The sequence below is a fragment of the Callorhinus ursinus genome, unplaced genomic scaffold (genome assembly GCF_003265705.2).
Source record: "Callorhinus ursinus isolate GAN/ISIS: 27379988/994484 unplaced genomic scaffold, GSC_fseal_2.0 scaffold18, whole genome shotgun sequence".
Lineage (NCBI taxonomy): Eukaryota > Metazoa > Chordata > Mammalia > Carnivora > Otariidae > Callorhinus > Callorhinus ursinus.
In genome coordinates, this window is record NW_027397080.1 from 19957271 (window position 1) to 19974144 (window position 16874).

The 16874-nt window shown below is 44.1% G+C and overlaps 1 protein-coding gene and 1 non-coding gene across 13 annotated transcripts in view; both read left to right on the forward strand.

Moving 5' to 3' along the window:
* The window catches only part of LUZP1 (leucine zipper protein 1), a 100532-nt gene that overhangs the window by 50628 nt on the left and 33030 nt on the right, over positions 1-16874 (forward strand). For 9 of the 12 annotated variants that reach the window (XM_073903198.1, XM_073903196.1, XM_073903195.1 and 6 more), the window contains exon 2: positions 16134-16239. The exons of 1 other annotated variant lie outside the window; for it this stretch is intronic. The gene's annotated coding sequence lies outside the window, so the exon portion shown is untranslated. Of the gene's footprint in view, positions 1-8120; positions 8141-15647; positions 15667-16133; positions 16240-16874 lie in introns of those variants that run through there. 2 more of the 12 variants (XM_073903199.1, XM_073903201.1) reach the window with 2 other exon arrangements.
* TRNAK-CUU (transfer RNA lysine (anticodon CUU)) lies at positions 8616-8688 on the forward strand. Its single transcript has one exon. It is a non-coding gene; the product is annotated as a tRNA-Lys (tRNA).

Sequence of the window (16874 nt, forward strand, 5' to 3'; positions counted from 1 at the left end):
TTTTTTTTTTTTTTTTTTTTTTTTTTTTTAAGTAGGCTCCATGCCCAGCATGGAGCCCAGTATAGAACTTGAACTCATGACCCTGAGATCAAGCCCCTAGCCAAGATCAAGACCTGAGCTGAGATCAAGAGTCAAAATGCTTAACCGACTGAGCCATCCAGGTGCCCCTCAAGTTTTGTTTTTGTTTTTTGTTTTTTGTTTAAAGATTTTATTTACTTATTATTTGACAGAGAGAGACAGCACGAGAGAGGGAACACAAGCAGGAGTGGGAGAGGGAGAAGCAGGCTCCCCACTGAGCATGGAGCCCGATGTGGGGCTCGATCCCAGGACCCTGGGATCATGACCTGAGCCGAAGGCAGACGCCTAATGACTGAGCCACCCAGGCGCCCCTCAAGTTTTTTTTTTTATTATGAAAAATTCCAAACATTCACAGAAGGAGGGAGGCTAATAGAGTGAATCTACGTATATCTATATTCAATAATTTTCAAGATGTTGCTGCTACATTTGCTTCATTTCTGTTCTAATTTTTAATGTGTTGAGGAATTTTAAAGCAAATCCCAGAAATCATGTCATTTTACCCCTACACACTTGTTTAAAAAAAGATTTTATTTATTAGAGAGAGCGCACGTGTGAGGAGGGGTGGGAGGGGGAGGGAGAGGGACAAGCAGACTCTGTAGGGAGCCAGACACGGGGCTGGATCTCACAACTCTGATATCCTGACTTGAGCCAAAGTGAAGAGTTGGACACTTAACCAACTAAGCCACCCAGGTGCCTTATCCCTACACACTTTTATATGCATATTTAAATATGGACGTTTTCTTATATAACCATAATGCCGTTATCAAATTTAATGAAATTAACAGATCCTTAATAATATCTAGATAAGATCATAATGAGATTTCCTTGATTGTCTTGAAAATGTCTTTGCAGTTAGTTGGGATAAGGATCTGACCAGCCACACGATACATTAAGTTGTTATGTTTCCTCAGTTTCTTTGTATGTAGCAGAGCCCTTCTTTCTCTGCTCCCCCTTTTTCATATCACTGACTCATTGTGGAAATTGAGTCAGTTGCCAGACAGTAAGGATATTTTTGAAAGCTCCTAGGTTTTTCTAATAATTTCGCTAAGGTTGAAAACCCCTCGGAGTATAAATCTCAGGACTGTTCTTTTACAGAGAGGTGAAGTCTAGGGTCTAGAATATAGTCATGAAGGTCTCATTTGTCTGTCCCGATTTTACTTTGTGGTGTGAATCTTCTTGTTTAGTAGGAACTTCAAAGGTTGATTCTCTAACTTAAGAATCAGAGACTCTGACATGAAAAGCAGATATGATTTCTTCCCTGTTGAAGTTCTTTTCTTGTAGAACTGTTGATCATGAGGTTTTTTTTTTTTCTTTTTTAATTAGTTGAACACAATTGGAAATTGGAAAATAGGTCATTCACGGCAGTTGAAAGAAAACTTTAAGGGATTAGGAAATTAAGTCTATACACAGCACAGGGAGGAAGTGTTAAAACATCCATGTAGGTGGGATGCTGGAGTGTCCCCAGGCAGGCCACAATAAAGTGCAACAGGAGTTGGTTTTCCAAACCGGGAAGACCTAGGGTGATTCCTTCTAGTTTGTGTCAAGCATCTTCTAGCAATTAGCCACCATATCACTCCATCTTCTTTATCTATGTGGGCCAAATTGTGCAAATAATCTTATTTTTCTTAATTTCTTATTTTCTTAATCTTAATTCATCAGATCTAAGTGCTTAACAGAGTTTTTTTGTGGGAAAGTCGGTAATGTTGGTCACTGGCATGGACTGAAGTGGTATATCCACTGTAAACCTACGGAAGGTCAGAGTGGCTGTAGCATAGGCTTTGAAGTACTGTGGGATTATTACCTAATCCTAGGTTGTCAGAACTAGAAGGGCCCCTGGGCTCTTGGATTCTACCCACCCCCTCCCCTTTCTTAGGTTTTTTTTGTTAGAGAAAATGTCAAATTTATACAAAAGGAAACTTCATAAAAATGGGACTCCCATGTACCCATCTCCCGTTTCAGCAGTTAGGAACTCATGGCCAATCTTATTTCATCTATACCCTTATCCACTTAACCCCATTCTGTATTATTTTGAAGCAGATTCCAGACATTGTATCATTTCATCTGTAAACATTTCATTATGTATGTTTAAAAGTTAAGGGTCCCTGGGTGGCTCAGATGGTTAAGCGTCTGCCTTCAGCTCAGGTCATGATCCCAGGGTCCTGGGATTGAGCCCCGCATCAGGTTCCCTGCTCAGTGGGAGCCTGCTTCTCCCTCTCCCTCTGCCTCTCCCCCTGCTCATGTTCTCTCTCTCTCTGTATCTCTGTGTCTCAAATGAATAAATAAAATCTTAAAAAAAAAAAAAAGTTAAGGGCTTCTTGAGGCGCCTGGGTGGCTCAGTCATTAAGCATCTGCCTTCGGCTCAGGTCATGATCCCAGGGTCCTGGGATCGAGCCCCACGTCGTGCTCCCTGCTCGGCGGGGAGCCTGCTTCTCCTCCCTCTGTCTGCCTCTCTGCCTACTTGTGCTCTCTATCTCTCTGTCAAATAAATAAATAAAATCTTTAAAAAAAAAAAGTTAAGGGCTTCTTAAAATTAAAAAACCTACAATTTTAATAATCACATAAAAAACAAGAATTCTTTAATACCATCAAATATCCAGTCATTCAAATTTTCATTTTCTTGTCCATGATTCTGTTTTGTTTTTTACAGTTAGTCTGAATCAGGATCCAGTTAAGATCTATACATTGTGATTGGTTGATATGTCTTTTTTTAAAGAATCTTTTAATCCATAGGTTCTCTGTCCACATCCCCTCCCTTTTTTATTTAAAAAATTAAAAAAAATATTTTAGTTCTTTATTTTAGAGAGAGAGAGAGAGAGTGTGAGGTGGAGGAGGGGCAGAGAGAGAGGGAAAGAATCTCAAGCATATTCCACGCTCAGCGTAGAGCCTGACGCAGAGCTTGATTCTACAACCCTGAGACCATGACCTGAGCCTAAACCAAGAGTTGGATGCTCAACCGACTGAGCCACCCAGGTGCCCCCCTCCCTTTTTTAAATATACAGGGTATATTAGTTATATGTTGCAACATAAAACAATACTCATTTATTATATCAGTTTCTGTGGGTTAGGGAGCCGGGCATGGCTTTAGCTGGGTCCCCTGCTTCAGGGTCTCACACAGGCTATAATCAAGATATGAACCATCAAGGTGGGACTGAGGAAGGACCAGCTTCAAGTTCTCTCAGAGGTGGTTGGCAGGATTCAGGTCCTTGTGGGCAGTTGGATTGAGGGCCTCAGTTTCTTGCTGGTTGGTAGACAGAGGCCACCTTCAGTTCCTTGCCATATAGGCCTCTCCAGCACAGCAGATAGCTTCATCACAGCGAGAGATGGCAAAAGAGAGAAAGTGCCAGCAGGAAAGAATTCAGTCTTTTATAACCTAATCTCAGAAATGACGTCCTAATTCTTGCCGTATTCTTGTTATTAGAAGAAGGTCATGAGGCCCAGACCAAACTCAAGGGGAGGAGCCCACGTAGAACATGGACACTAGCAGGTGGAGATCATTGGGAGCCATTTTAGGAGACTGCCCATCTTCTAGAGATAAACTCTGGAGTCCAGATCTGCTGACTATCAATATATTTGCCTTTTTACCATATTTTTGATGCCACTGGCAAGAAAAAGGCCCCTCAACCTGTGCATTTCATTTGCCTCTATGTAATAACTCTGTTGTGCAGTTTCCTTTTGTTACAATCCGATAAATGCTATGTTTATATTTGTCAGTAACCAGAGCAAGTTGTTAAAAATCATAGGTAGAATAGGTTGATAGGACTTTTTCACCTTGACCAAGAGATAAACCAGTCACCGGTCTTTAAAAAAGATATTGACGATGTGTTTCACACTCTGCCAGGCCTGTAGAGGTACCAAAAAAGCATAAAAGAATAAGAGGGTAGTCTGTAATTATTGTGTGGTATGGACAATAAGTGCAAAAAAATAGAAATGAGCATTGAGTCAATCAGCCAATATTTTTGGAGCACAAAGCTCTGTGTACAAAGTTCCATGTTAAGTGCTGTGGGGAACATAAAACTAGACAACCTTCTGTTCTTTCCTTAGGAGATGATATAAAATAAAGCTATGATGCAAAGTAGACTGGAAATTGTGCAAGTAGAGATACGGACAAAGTACTTTGGGTGCAAAGGATGGATAGGCTTAGAATGTTAGAGCCACAAAGGGCCCTTATAGAGCATCAGGGCCAGTGGTCTTTACCATTCTGGGGACATGGAGCCATTTAGTCAGAGAAGTTGAAGAATCCTTGCTAAGAAAAGAGAATCATGTGAAATTAGAAAGAATATAAATTTTCAACTGCCAGGGATGGGAGAACTTGAGATGAAAACAGGTAGCCATAGATCATAGAACAAAACTACTCCTGGACTGAGGGCTTTCTTAATAGCACCCCTAAACTGGCCAAAGGTAGACTCTGCAGCTGCCTTACGTACCTATAATATAACAATAACCATGTTTTATAGTGGCCAAAGTACTTTCACATATATTATTTCATTTTATCCTTACAATCTTATAGTCCAGATATATTGGTCATTTCTGTTATACAAATGAGGAAACTTCTACTCAGAGGATTATAATAATCCACAAGGGTCACAGACCCAGTAAACTGGAGAAACAGCACTGAGTCTGAGGATTTCATTGCCCAGCGTACTGCCCAGTATGTGTGTGCTCTGAGTGTGTGCGCTCTTTGTTCTGTGTGTTTGTGATACTGAAGACGCTGACTTGAGACTTGCTCGCAAGCAGGACTTACGAAGAGGGCGAGGTAAAGGGACACATGCAAGGCTACAAGAAGGGAACTTGGACCAAGGGGTGGTGGGGAAATGCCGAGAACCGGGCGTGGAGCCCGCTGAGGTCTTCTGACGGGGGCGTCCTCCCCGCCCTTCCTGATGCTGCCCGGTGACACCTCTGGTCCCGCCCACCTCTTTTAGTACTTCTTTAAAATTATTTCTGCTGGAACTGGGCCAGTGAATTTCCCAAGGTTCTTTTCCCAAGGGCTTCGTGGTATACTTAGAGGGAAAGAGAAACTAAATAAAAATGTGCAGGGGGTGTAATGCTTTATCCGAATGGTGATGAGGAGAAAATTGGATTAACATTTATAGGATACACTTTACGCCAGGCCTTGTGTGTGTACACTTAATGTGTATTTTCCTATAATCCCGACATCAGCCCTGTGAAGTTTAGAGAGAATCTCTGTGTACACTTGAAGAGCCTGAGATTGGGAAGTGGTATCACCTGAACTGCTGTGTGACTGAATTGTAGGGGAACCGCGATTGCCTGGCTTCTGAGACCATGCGGATTTCTTCCTTCGTAGTATGTTGCCTGGGCAGCAGGCAGGGTGCAGGAGGAGTGTGCCACAGAGACAAAGGGAAGCTCTCTAGAGGCTATAAAATGGAAGGAAAATTCTTGCTGGGGTAGAAGTAATGATGATGACTCCAAAATGTGCCTTGAAATTAAAATGTCAGAGCAGACCTTCTAAACCCAAGCCCTCCAGTATAAACAGCCATGCCTTCTGTTCCTGACACACCAAGGGGAAGTGTATAGAAGGGCATTTTTATCTTCCGTTGTAGTGAGGGAGATGAGATGTAGGTATAAAAAAAGACTTCCGGGTTGATACTCTGGACATTTGGGAATCAGTCCAAGGGGAGTAGAATTCTAAGCTGAGGAAAAAGGCTTGAAGCCTTTGGGTGACTTGCTGCCCGTACGTGAGGCGGTGCTAGGATAGTGCCTCCTTTGAACAGAAACAGATGAAACCGAGTGTCCTCAGCCCTGCGTCCTCTTGGGTCCATCACTTTCACTTTGAAATAGCCAGACTTCTCTAAACAGCTGTCTGTACTCACTGCCTCCCTCCACTTAGCCTGTCCCAGGCTGGTTTCTGTCAGTCTTCTGTACACCTCTCAATAAGGTCACTTGTGTCCTCTGTGAAGCCGAAATCAACAGATTTTTTGGGGTCATTTTCTCAGGGAAGTTGACACTGTTGACCACTCGTTCCTTCCAGAAACACTCTCTTGTCTTGGCTCCAGTGATGTAACACTGTGCTATCCTTCCTCCTACTTCTCCTCCGTCCTACAGCTATGAAATGTTCTACTGTCCCAAGCCCTCCTCTCTACTCATAGTAGATACTCTCCCTCGGTGATCTCATCCACCCATTGGCTTTAGTAACCACACCTCTGTGGACATGACTCATAAATTTATGTATCCAGCCTGGATTGTTCCCCTGTGCTACAGACCCATTTATTTATTGTCAGCCAGGCCCCGTTCTAAGATATGGAATACCCCGGGGATATAGTGATGAGGTAGACAGAAGGTAGGGGTAGGGGTGGGGAGGAAGAAACGAACAAGAAACAAGTAAACGAGATACCAGATGGGGTTAAATGCTGAGGTGCACATAAACCAGGGTGATCTGTTAAGAGGTTGAGAGCTACCTTATATTGTCTGGTCAAGTCTTTACAGAGGTGGTAGGATTTAAGCTGACCCTTCAGTGACCAAAAAGAGCCAGCTGTGCAGAGGGAAGAGGAAACAGCTAGTGCAAAGGCCCCAAGGCTGAATGCTGTGTGCAAGTATCAGGGAGTGGGGAGGGGACCTGTTAGGAGATGAGGTCATAGAGGTAAGGACGGACCATATCACCCAGGGCCTGGTAGACTTGGTGAGGACTTTAGATTATTCTAAGTGAAAGGGAAAGCTGTGAGGTGTTTTGTTATGTTGTTTTTAAGCAGAAATAGAGTCTTGATCTGATGAAATGTTTATAAATTTAATTTGCCACTATCTAGAGAGTGGTGTATATATAGGGGGGAGAGTTGGTAGCAGAGAGACTTAAGGAGGCTGTTGTAGTAGGTAGGGTGAAAGTCCAGTAGCTTGGGCTAGGGTGCTTTATAGGGGCTAGAGAGCAGAGGGATAGGTTCAAGAAAATTTGGAAGTGGAGTTGATAGTGGAGTTGATTGGACCTGCTGATGGATTTACAGGTGGGGTGTGAGGGAAAGAGACACCCGGCACGGTTGGGTGTTCAGCCTGGGCGGTTGGGTGAATGGTGGTATTGTGAATTGGGGAAAGATGTAAAGAGGAATGAGTTTGGGGAAAGAAGGGTGGGAGGTAAAATACCATCAAGAATCTGAGAATATATGGATATGTGATATCAGTTACACATCCAGGTAGAGAAGTCATGTAGGCTGTCGGATATGCCTCTGGAATTCAGGGAGGTCATTGCTGGAGATAAAAATTTGGAGGTCATTGATATTAAAAGTCATGGGACTGGAGGAGATTGCCCAAAGAAGGGAGGGTACAGGTAAAGAGGAAAGGCCCCAGGACTGTCTCTGGTCAAGTAGAAGAGAAGGCAGAGCAGACTGAGGATGACCCGTTTAGTAGGAAGATCAGGAAAAGTGTGATGTCCTGGAACCAAGGAAGAAAGGGTTTCAGTAGAGGAAGAGTGGTTATTTGTGTTAAATGCCATTTGGAGGATAAGGAAGGGACCACACAGAATTTGGCAGTGTTGAGGCCTTTGGCTCTGATGGACAGTTTTCGTGGAGCATTGAAGATAGAAGACTGATTGGCGTGAATTGAGAATGAGAGGTACGAAGTGAAGAGTAGAGACCACTCTCGGTTTTGCTGTGAGGAGAAGCAGAGGCATTGAGGCTGGACTAGCTGGAAGGAGGTGTGAGATCAAGGGAGAGTTTATTGTTTCTGGTTTTTGTTTTTTAAGATGAGAAATTCTAGAATCTTGCTTTCCAAATGTGGCCCCTGGATCAATCTGGGAACCTGTTAGAAATAGGGAAACTTAGGCCCCACCCCAGACCTACGGAGTCAGTGCCTACACTTCAGGGCGATCCCCAGCTGATTTGGGTGCATTTTCAGGTTTGAGAAGCACTGTTCTGGAGTGTGGCTTCTCAAGCTATCGGTGATGCAGGACCAATTAATTTTTTCTAATCTGTCTAGGACCTACATGTGAGACTGCTATGTGCATTTTGTCTGTAACTCACTCCACGTGTGACTCACTGTGTGAGTTGATCAGCATCCTCACTGGTCTAGAACCCTATCTGAGAAGTCCTCCTCGGATCCTGTGCTTGGATGTTGTAGCCAGGTCAGTTTGCTTCCCAGATATCCAAGTGCCTCTTCTCAGTTCCTGTACTCCCCACCGGTAGGAGTCTGCGAGCCAGTGCTGGCCTGTGGGCCACATGCTGGTTGAATAGGGGCATTTGAGAGTCTGCGCAGGGAGAAAAATGATGTAAGCGAGCAGAGGTCGCTTCTGAAGAGGGAATCGGATCCATCCTTAGACATGAAAAGTTGTACTTCATGTATCAGCAAAGCCTCTTCATTGTAACAACAGGGGAAGCAGAATGCTCGACTTGGAGTTAGGAGATGATGGTCTGAGTGTTGCTTCTTGGGGACAAAGTCATTTAGCTGATGAGGGCTGGAGGTTTATTGAGAAAGAAAAAGATGTGCAAGAGTCATTTTGGGGAGTCACAAAGTGAACCTAGCAAGGGAAATGTTGTGGGATTGCTGGCAGCATCGAGGGGCGTGTTTGAGATTTGTGGTGATAAATTTAAAATGTGGGTGCCTGGCTGGCTCAGTTGGTAGAGCATGTGATTCTTGATCTCGGGGTTGTGGGTTCAAGCCCCGTGCTGGGCATGGATCCTACTTAAAATTTTTTTTTAAAAACGATGCCAGTCAGTAGTTGGCATTTTCTCTAGAGACACAGCTTAGTTGGTAACTTAGCTGCGTTGGTGTGGGCCTGGAGAGGTTGTTAGTATGGTTTAGTGTGATCTGAAGTTTTACTAGTTGAATACGATGGGCAGGGGGGCAAGTGAATGAAAGATATTTGCAGGGCGCCTGGGTGGCTCAGTCGGTTGGGCGGCTGCCTTCGGCTCGGGTCATGATCCTGGAGTCCCAGGATCGAGTTCCGCATCGGGCTCCCTGCTCAGCGGGGAGTCTGCTTCTCCCTCTGACCCTCCCCCCTCATGTGCTCTCTCTCTCTCTCTCTCAAATAAATAAATAAAATCAAAAAAAAGATGTTTGCAAGGGACTGACTATGAGGGAAGTGAGCACATGAAGGGGGCATGTAATACCATTAAATTACTTAACTTCTCTTTTATAAGATGGGGATAATAGTTTGTAGAGTTGTTGTAAGGGTTCGGTTAATTCCTACAAAGTGCCCAGAAAGGGGCCTGGGGCATGGTAGGTGCTGCGTACCCCCCCAGTGTGGTTAGCTCTTACCGCCCTCATGCCTCCTGGCCCACGGATCTGGCCTTCCTCCACATCTTTTGGCACCTTTCTTCTCTCCTTCCATCTGTGGTCCATACTGAAGCTGAAGTGATCTTTTTGAAATGTACACACCTTACCCCTTACTTAACACTTAAATGACTTTCTGTAGCTCTTTGGATAAGGACACAAATCCATAATTCGGTTTCCAAGTGCCTGTGTGGTGTGGCTTTCTCCATACCTGTCCAACTTTGTCTCCCGTCATGCGTCTGCTTGTTCCGCCTTGTTGTCATCCAGTTTAGCTCAAGTTCATTGTGCTCCCTCTTCTACTTAGAAACGTCCTGACCACTAGTGGTAGCCTCTTAGACTTCTCTGTGAGTGGGTCAGCTTCTATTAATTTACTAGTGTGATTTTTTAATCACTGTTTTCCTGTTGCACTATATAGTAAATGGCATGAAGATAGTGCTTACCTCAGAGCTTGATGCATGGTAACCACTCAGTATTTGCACGAATACATTATTGAATGAAAGAATGCACAAACTACCCATCAACTTCTTGTCGGTTTGTGATATTTGGGATGTGGCTCAGGACTGGCTTTCTTGAAGGTTAGAGCTCAGAGAATTCCTTGGAGAGGTGGTATAATGCAGAGGAGAAAGCAAATTGGGGGTCAGAAATACCTAGGTGAGAATCCACTTATCAGCTATGTGACTTTGACCCTTTATCTCTTCCTCATTTATAAAATAATCATGATGGCATTTACCTGAGGGGGTTACTGTGAAGATTAAATTAGGTAATAAAAGCACTTTTGGTTTCTTTTTCCTTGGGCTGCTTGTTGTGACTTGCTGTTTACATTTACCATTACCTGCCCTAATCCTTGTGGCTCCTTGATCCTAATTAAAGACTCCTAGGGGTGAAAGCGAGTCAGTGTGTTCTTCTGATTCAGCCAACTTTCTAAAGCAGGTCTAAAACCAACAATTTTAGACATGTGGTTCTGTTGCTAAACCCCACAAACATGGGCTAATTGCAAGGAAGCCTAGTCTCAATTATAGCCTACTTTTAGAAAAGGAAACAGTGGACAGGTGGTGGTCCTTGAGGGCCTGCTTCTAAACAGATGCCCTAATCACAAGCTAGTATTTATCAATTGTGTATTAATAAGTGGTTCCAAAGTGTTTGAAAGTTCTTAAATCCTTTCTTTCTAATTTTAATCTCATTTATTATACTCTTGGTTCTTTGTTAGGTAAAGTTTCTTTGGTAAGCTTTCTTTGGTTTCTTTGGTGAAGTTCAGAAATGGGATTACTGGATTCTAGTCCTGTCTCTGTTAGGAGCTTCTTGAAAGAGTCACAGATCTTAATCTGTTTGCTCATCTGTCATGTGGGGGATAAGAGTATCTGTCTTCTCATCCCAAGAGTTACATGGATAAAAGAGTTATCCTAGGAGATCAGACATTGTTATTATTATTTTAAAGATTTATTTATTTATTTGAGAGAGCGCATACGAGTGATGGAGAGGGGCAGAGGAGGATGGAGAGAGAAACTCAAGCAGGCCCCGTGCTGAGCATGGAGCCTGACACAGGGCTCGGTATCACGACTCTGAGATCATGGACCTGAGCTGAAACCAAGAGTCAGATGCTTAACTGACTCCACCACCCAGGTACCCCAAATTGGACATTATTTTAGCAACCCGCCATCATAGGTATTGAAGTCTGTTATTAACATAAACTCTAGGAATTAATAATAATAAGATTATTAATTTATTCTTTAAAAATTTGAATAATTGTATAACCCTGAGGTATTCTAATAAATCGTGTGAATTGGGATGTTGCCACTTTTGCCTTTTGGGACCTATTACTTATGGTTTCTTCAAGGGCATGGAGACAGCATGTTAAGGGTTATACGTGTTGTTATTGGAAAGGCCCTTAAATATCATTTTGTCCTTAGTGTTTTGTTTGGCTAATAAAACAGAGACCCAGAGTATAAAAAACTTGTGTGAGGTTGACAGCGTGTCAGGTGGCTGTGAACTCCCTGCTCCAGGTTCCTCACCCTAAGAGGGTACCTCTTCCGCAGTTTCCCACTTGCTCTGGATTCTCCGCCCTTGTGGCAGGTGGGGTAGGGCAGAGGGGGGTTGAGAAAAAGGCAGGGCTTTCAGACATGTCTTCTGCAACCTGTGTTTTTGCCCCTATTTTTACCTGGAGTGTCGTTTTTTTTTTTTTTTTTTTTTTTAAGATTTTATTTAACAGAGAGAGACACAGCGAGAGAGGGAACACAAACAGGAGGAGTGGGGAGCGGGAGAAGCAGGCTTCCTATGGAGCCAGGAGCCCAATGTGGGGTTCAGTCCCAGGACCCTGGGATCATGACCTGAGTCGAAGGTAGATGCTTAACGACTGAGCCACCCAGGCGCCCCTACCTGGCGTGTCTTGAACTCCTGCATGAAGTGATTTGAGTGTGGGAAGCTGGTCAGGGATGGCATTCAGCTTAGCTGCTTTTATCAGCCTAGGTGGCACTAGGTTGGCTGTCCCCAACCCCAGACCCAGTGATTGGACCCACTCCATCCTGCCATCAGCCTGTTTACAGGTTGGCTTTTTGGTGAAGAAATTGCATAGGGCAGAAAAAACAAAATCCCTCCTCGCTTTTTTCCTGAACACTCCTGAGAATGCTCCCTCAGCAACTCTAGGGGCAAAATGATTGTCTCCTTGCTTCTTGCTTCTCATTAGACACAGCGGGGCACCAGATTTGACTCCTAGGACTTTGGATATTATGGTTATCTCAGGTTTAAATTTTTCTTTTCTTTTTTTAAAAAGATTTTTATTTTTATTTATTTATTTATTCGCGAGAGAGAATGAGAGATAGAGAACACGAGAGGGAAGAGAGTCAGAGGGAGAAGCAGACTCCCTGCCGAGCAGGGAGCCCGATGTGGGACTCGATCCCGGGACTCCAGGATCATGACCTGAGCCGAAGGCAGTCGCTTAACCAACTGAGCCACCCAGGCGCCGTCAGGTTTAAATTTTTATCCTGCCCTCTCATTTTCCACCTTCAGCTTGGTTCTTTGCTTACATCTGGAAGAACTCAAAAAGTTAATTAGTAGATATGAGGGGTGGCCTGCTCCAGCAGAATTGCAGGGCCACGGTATCTCTGTGATCCTTAGTTATTCTGGTTCTCTCTGGTAGCGGTTTTTCTGGTAACAAAATCAAGGTATCACTGTGTACACTCAGGTGAAGGACTGAGGGTGGTTCTTCTAGAGACTGCGGATGACCCACAGTTTCTCAGTTTGGATAATTTCTCTTGATCTGCAGATGTCATGGACTCTTTTCTCTGTCATCTCCATTCTGTTCTTAAGCCCTTTCAGAGGATTTTTGTGGTTGTTGTTTCAGGTATTACATTTCTGTTCTGAAATTTCCACTTTTTTTTTTTTTTTTTAAAGATTTTATTTGAGAGAGAGACACACAGCACAGGTGCACAACACAGGTGCCTGAGAGAGGGAACACAAGCAGGGAGAGTGGCAGAGGGAGAAGCAGGCTTCCCGCGGAGCAGGGAGCCCGATGCAGGGCTCGATCCCAGGACCCTGGGATCATGACCTGAGCCGAAGGCAGACACTTAACCGACTGAGCCACCCAGGCGCCCCTGAAATTTCCACTTTTCAAATAAAAGTTTTTTCACTTCCTGTGCTTAGCTATAATTGCTGCTTTAATATCCTTGTCTGATAATTCCTGTATTTGGGTCATCTTGGAATTGCCCTCTGTTCATTGTCTTTTCCCTTGCAAATTGGGTATAGTTTTTCTAGTTCTTCATGTAATCTGGGATTGTAGCCTGAACATGAATGTGTGTGGATGTTATGTTGTGGAGACCCTGATAATTTCTGCTGATGTTTTTATTTTAGCAGGCAGTTACCTAAGATTCAAAACTGCAGGGTCTGTCTCCCCTGTGGGGAGTGGGTATGCAGTTCAAACCTTAGTCCAGTTCTTTGGTCCTTGGCTGAGGTGCTTGGGTTCTGCCCTGTGTGTGCACGGTTCAGGGCTCAGCTAGAAGTTTGGATGGAGTTCATACACAGCACCTGGGACTTTGCTTCTCTGGCCCTCTTTCTTATTTCCCATTACCTGTGGCTGCTCTGGACTCTGTGGTTCCTCCAGAGAGAAAGCCTGGGGTTTATTTTTCAATTGGCACTGCCGCTCGTCAGCCCTCTGGTGAAAGCTCCAAAACTGGGGAATTTGTCCCATCCCAGCCCCTTCTCCCAGTTTTTGACTTCTCTCCAAACTCTGCCGGCCTTTGTTCACTTCAGATAGTTTTTTACATTTTATCCAAAGTTTATTGTGGTTATCTGTTGGAGGATAATACTGGAACCAGAATCATCTCATAGCATTTTTATCCGTTATCAAAGTGTTTTGGGAACAAAAGTGATACATATTTAGAGAGCTTCAGACTTCAGCAATCATAAAAGGATAATTGGATGCATTTTTTTCCAGTGTAGCCTATTATCTCAGGTGGACTCAACCGTGTTCATTTTAACTTGCTTTGCAACCTTGGGTAAGTCTCTTCTCGTGGGACTCACTTTCTCCTCTGGCACATGAGGCAGTTGGACTCTCCGTGGTCTGTAAGGGTTCCTTTCATCACTGCTTCTAGACTGACAGACAGATAGACACTACCCACACATATACACTGCCACCACTATCTCCAGCAAAAGGTAACGAGAAGCAGCAGAAGAGGTGCCAGAGGGAAGTGGTATGGGCGGTTCTCCCAGGGTGGAAAGCTCTCTGAAGGGGCAGCACTAAAGAGTATGAGGATCTTTACAGTCATCCTCTTGTGCTGGGGACAGAAGGCCAGTATCCAAGGATGCAAGAAGTAAATGACATTCAGAAGCAAAGGAAAGAAATCATTTGCTGCTTGCTTCCATCCCTTAGAAATAAGGAGAGAATGTAGACAGTTGAAAATAAATCTGGATCATCAGGAGTTCCTGTTTGTTTGCTTCTGGGCAGTGTATTCTATCCTGTTTTGAAAGGAGTAGCCCCCTGCGCCTTAGTAATATGCCGGGAAATGTGGCAGGAGATTGTGGGGGCAGTAGCTCTCAGCGGTGCTGCTGTCATTGTTGGGCCGAGTGGAGATAGAGCAGATTGAAATAGCAATTATACACGGTCTACTCCGACTGACTTTTTTAAAAATGTGTGTGGCGGGGGGAGGGTTTCTGGGGGAAGCTAAAACTTCTCCCACATCCACTCAGGCCATCCCTTGGGTGCTGACCCTGGTATAGATCTTTTTTCCTACTTTTCTATTTTTATTGCTTGTCACTAATTCTTTTCTGTTCTGGTCTTACTGGTTTGAGGCTTCAGGCCCTCATATTTCTTTTAAAGATTTATTTATTTATTTGAGAGCATGTGCAAGAGGAGGTGGGGGAGGGGCGGGGGGGGAGAGGATCAGTGAGGAGCCTGACTCCGGGCTGCATCTCATGACCCTGAGATCATGACCTGAGCCAGAACGAAGAGTTGGATGCTCAACCAAGTAAGCCACCCAGCCGACCCCCTCATCTTTCTTTTAAAGCCATTTGAAAAAACTATCATTCAATTATCTCTCTCTTTTAATTTTAAGCCATCTCACTCTAGGAACATAGAGGCAGGGATGGACACTGTGTGTGTGTTAAGGGGTTGGTAGTGGAGGTGGAAATCAGACTAAAGGGACCAACGGCCTCCAAAGGAGGCCACAAGGTAGTCTGTGGGATGTGTAAGGGAGGGATGGGCCATGATGATGAGAGAAGGGGGTTAGTTTGTGTTTAAGATCAAGTATGGAAGCTTTACTTCCCGTGTAGAAGGTATCTTTCCATTCTTTGGCAAGATGAGGATAGACAGAAGTTTGCCCCAGATCTTCCACCTCTAGTAATTCTTCTGAAACTTTAGGGGTAACATTCAATGGGTTAGTAGACCTTTCAGGTCTCCGGCAGAATGCTTGTTACAAAACCAGAGGGTAATTTTCAGACAGAGAAGCCCTACTTGGTTCTAATTGATACAGGGTGGTTCAAGGCCCTTTTGAGGACCACATCTCGAAGGCAACCCAATGAGAGTCAGCCTGGTGAAGGGGCTTTTTTGTCAGACAGGCATGGGTTTAAATCCTGATGACTGCCATTCATTCATTCATTTAAAGATTTTATTTATTTATTTGACAGAGAGAGACACAGTGAGAGAACACAAGCAGGGGAGTGGGAGAGGGAGGAGCAGGCCTCCTGCTGAGCAGGGAGCCCGATGATGCGGGGCTGGACCCCAGGACCCTGGGACTTTGCTTCTCTGCAAATTGGGTATAGTTTTTCTAGTTCTTCATGTAATCTGGGTAAGTGGTCAATTTGTATCACCAGATACAAATTAATAAATGGCAGTCATGCTTAACGACTGAGCCACCCAGGCGCCCCCTGACTGCCATTTATTAACAAGCTGTAAGATCTTGGACAAATTACTTGACTTCTTGAAATTTAGATTCTTTAGTAGGGGATGATATTATTGTATTATTGTCTTGTATGAAATATAAAACATATTGCTCAGGGTGTGGTAGGTACTCCACAGATGTTTGGGGTTTTTTTTCTTACCCATCTTCTAGAACATCATATTTTTAGTAGCATCCTGGCTTTAGTCCTAAGCAGTTGTGTGACTCACCCTTTCCAAGTTTCAGTTTCTTTCCTTAAATTGAGGGCATTTAACTGATTTGTGAGATCCCTCCCAAGCTGTAAGATGTCATGAGTTTTAGACTTTTGGGGACTGTGGAGTCATGTTAATTTAAGAAAGACAACATAGTCTGCCTTGAGACCATATCATCAGGAAAAGGGAAGTCTCCTCTCCCTTCAGCTCAGTCTTGGTGCAATTCCCGCTTTACCTATGTCTTGCTTTCTGTTTATATTCTGTTCAGGTCAAAAGGCAGCTGCCATTGAAAGTTAGTGAGCGCCTGTTGCCAAGACAGCAAGCACCAGGGGGGCCACCAGGAGCATTAACGGAAAACTTAAAATACCTAAATGGTAAGTATGCTGTACAGCGAAACCTGGCCACAGATAGAATTGCGTGGTTTCTGAAGTCTCTGCAATTTTTGCATCACTGCGGGAGAGGGAGGAAAGTTAATATTTGTTGAACCAAACACTGTGCGCACTTAATTTTTTTTCTTTAAGATTTTATTCATTTGAGAGAGAGACAGAGACGGGGGGGCGGGGCGGCGGTGGCAGAGGGAGAGGGACAAGCAGACTCCATGCTGAGCAGGGAGTCCGATGCGGGACTCGATCCCAGGACCCTGAGATCATGACCTGAACCGAAGGCAGACACTTAACCAACTAAGCCACCCAGGCACCGCCTTCATGTGTTTTCTAATGTAATCAGCCAAACAGCCAACCTACCCAAGGTAAAAATCCTCGCTTTTAGTCAACAACTTTCAGAAATAGGCCTAAGCTAGCATTCGCTGAATACTTGCTGTGCACCAGGCATGGTCCTGTTTGACATGCATTATCTCCTTTAGTCTTTACACCGATGCTGCAGGTAAGTGCTATTATTTTCACCCCAAGGAAATGAACCTGGAGACATTAAATAACTTATCCAAGTTCACACAGGGAGTGAAACTGGATTTCACCCTGGGTTATTTTCATTGTACTGTAATGTTTCTCTT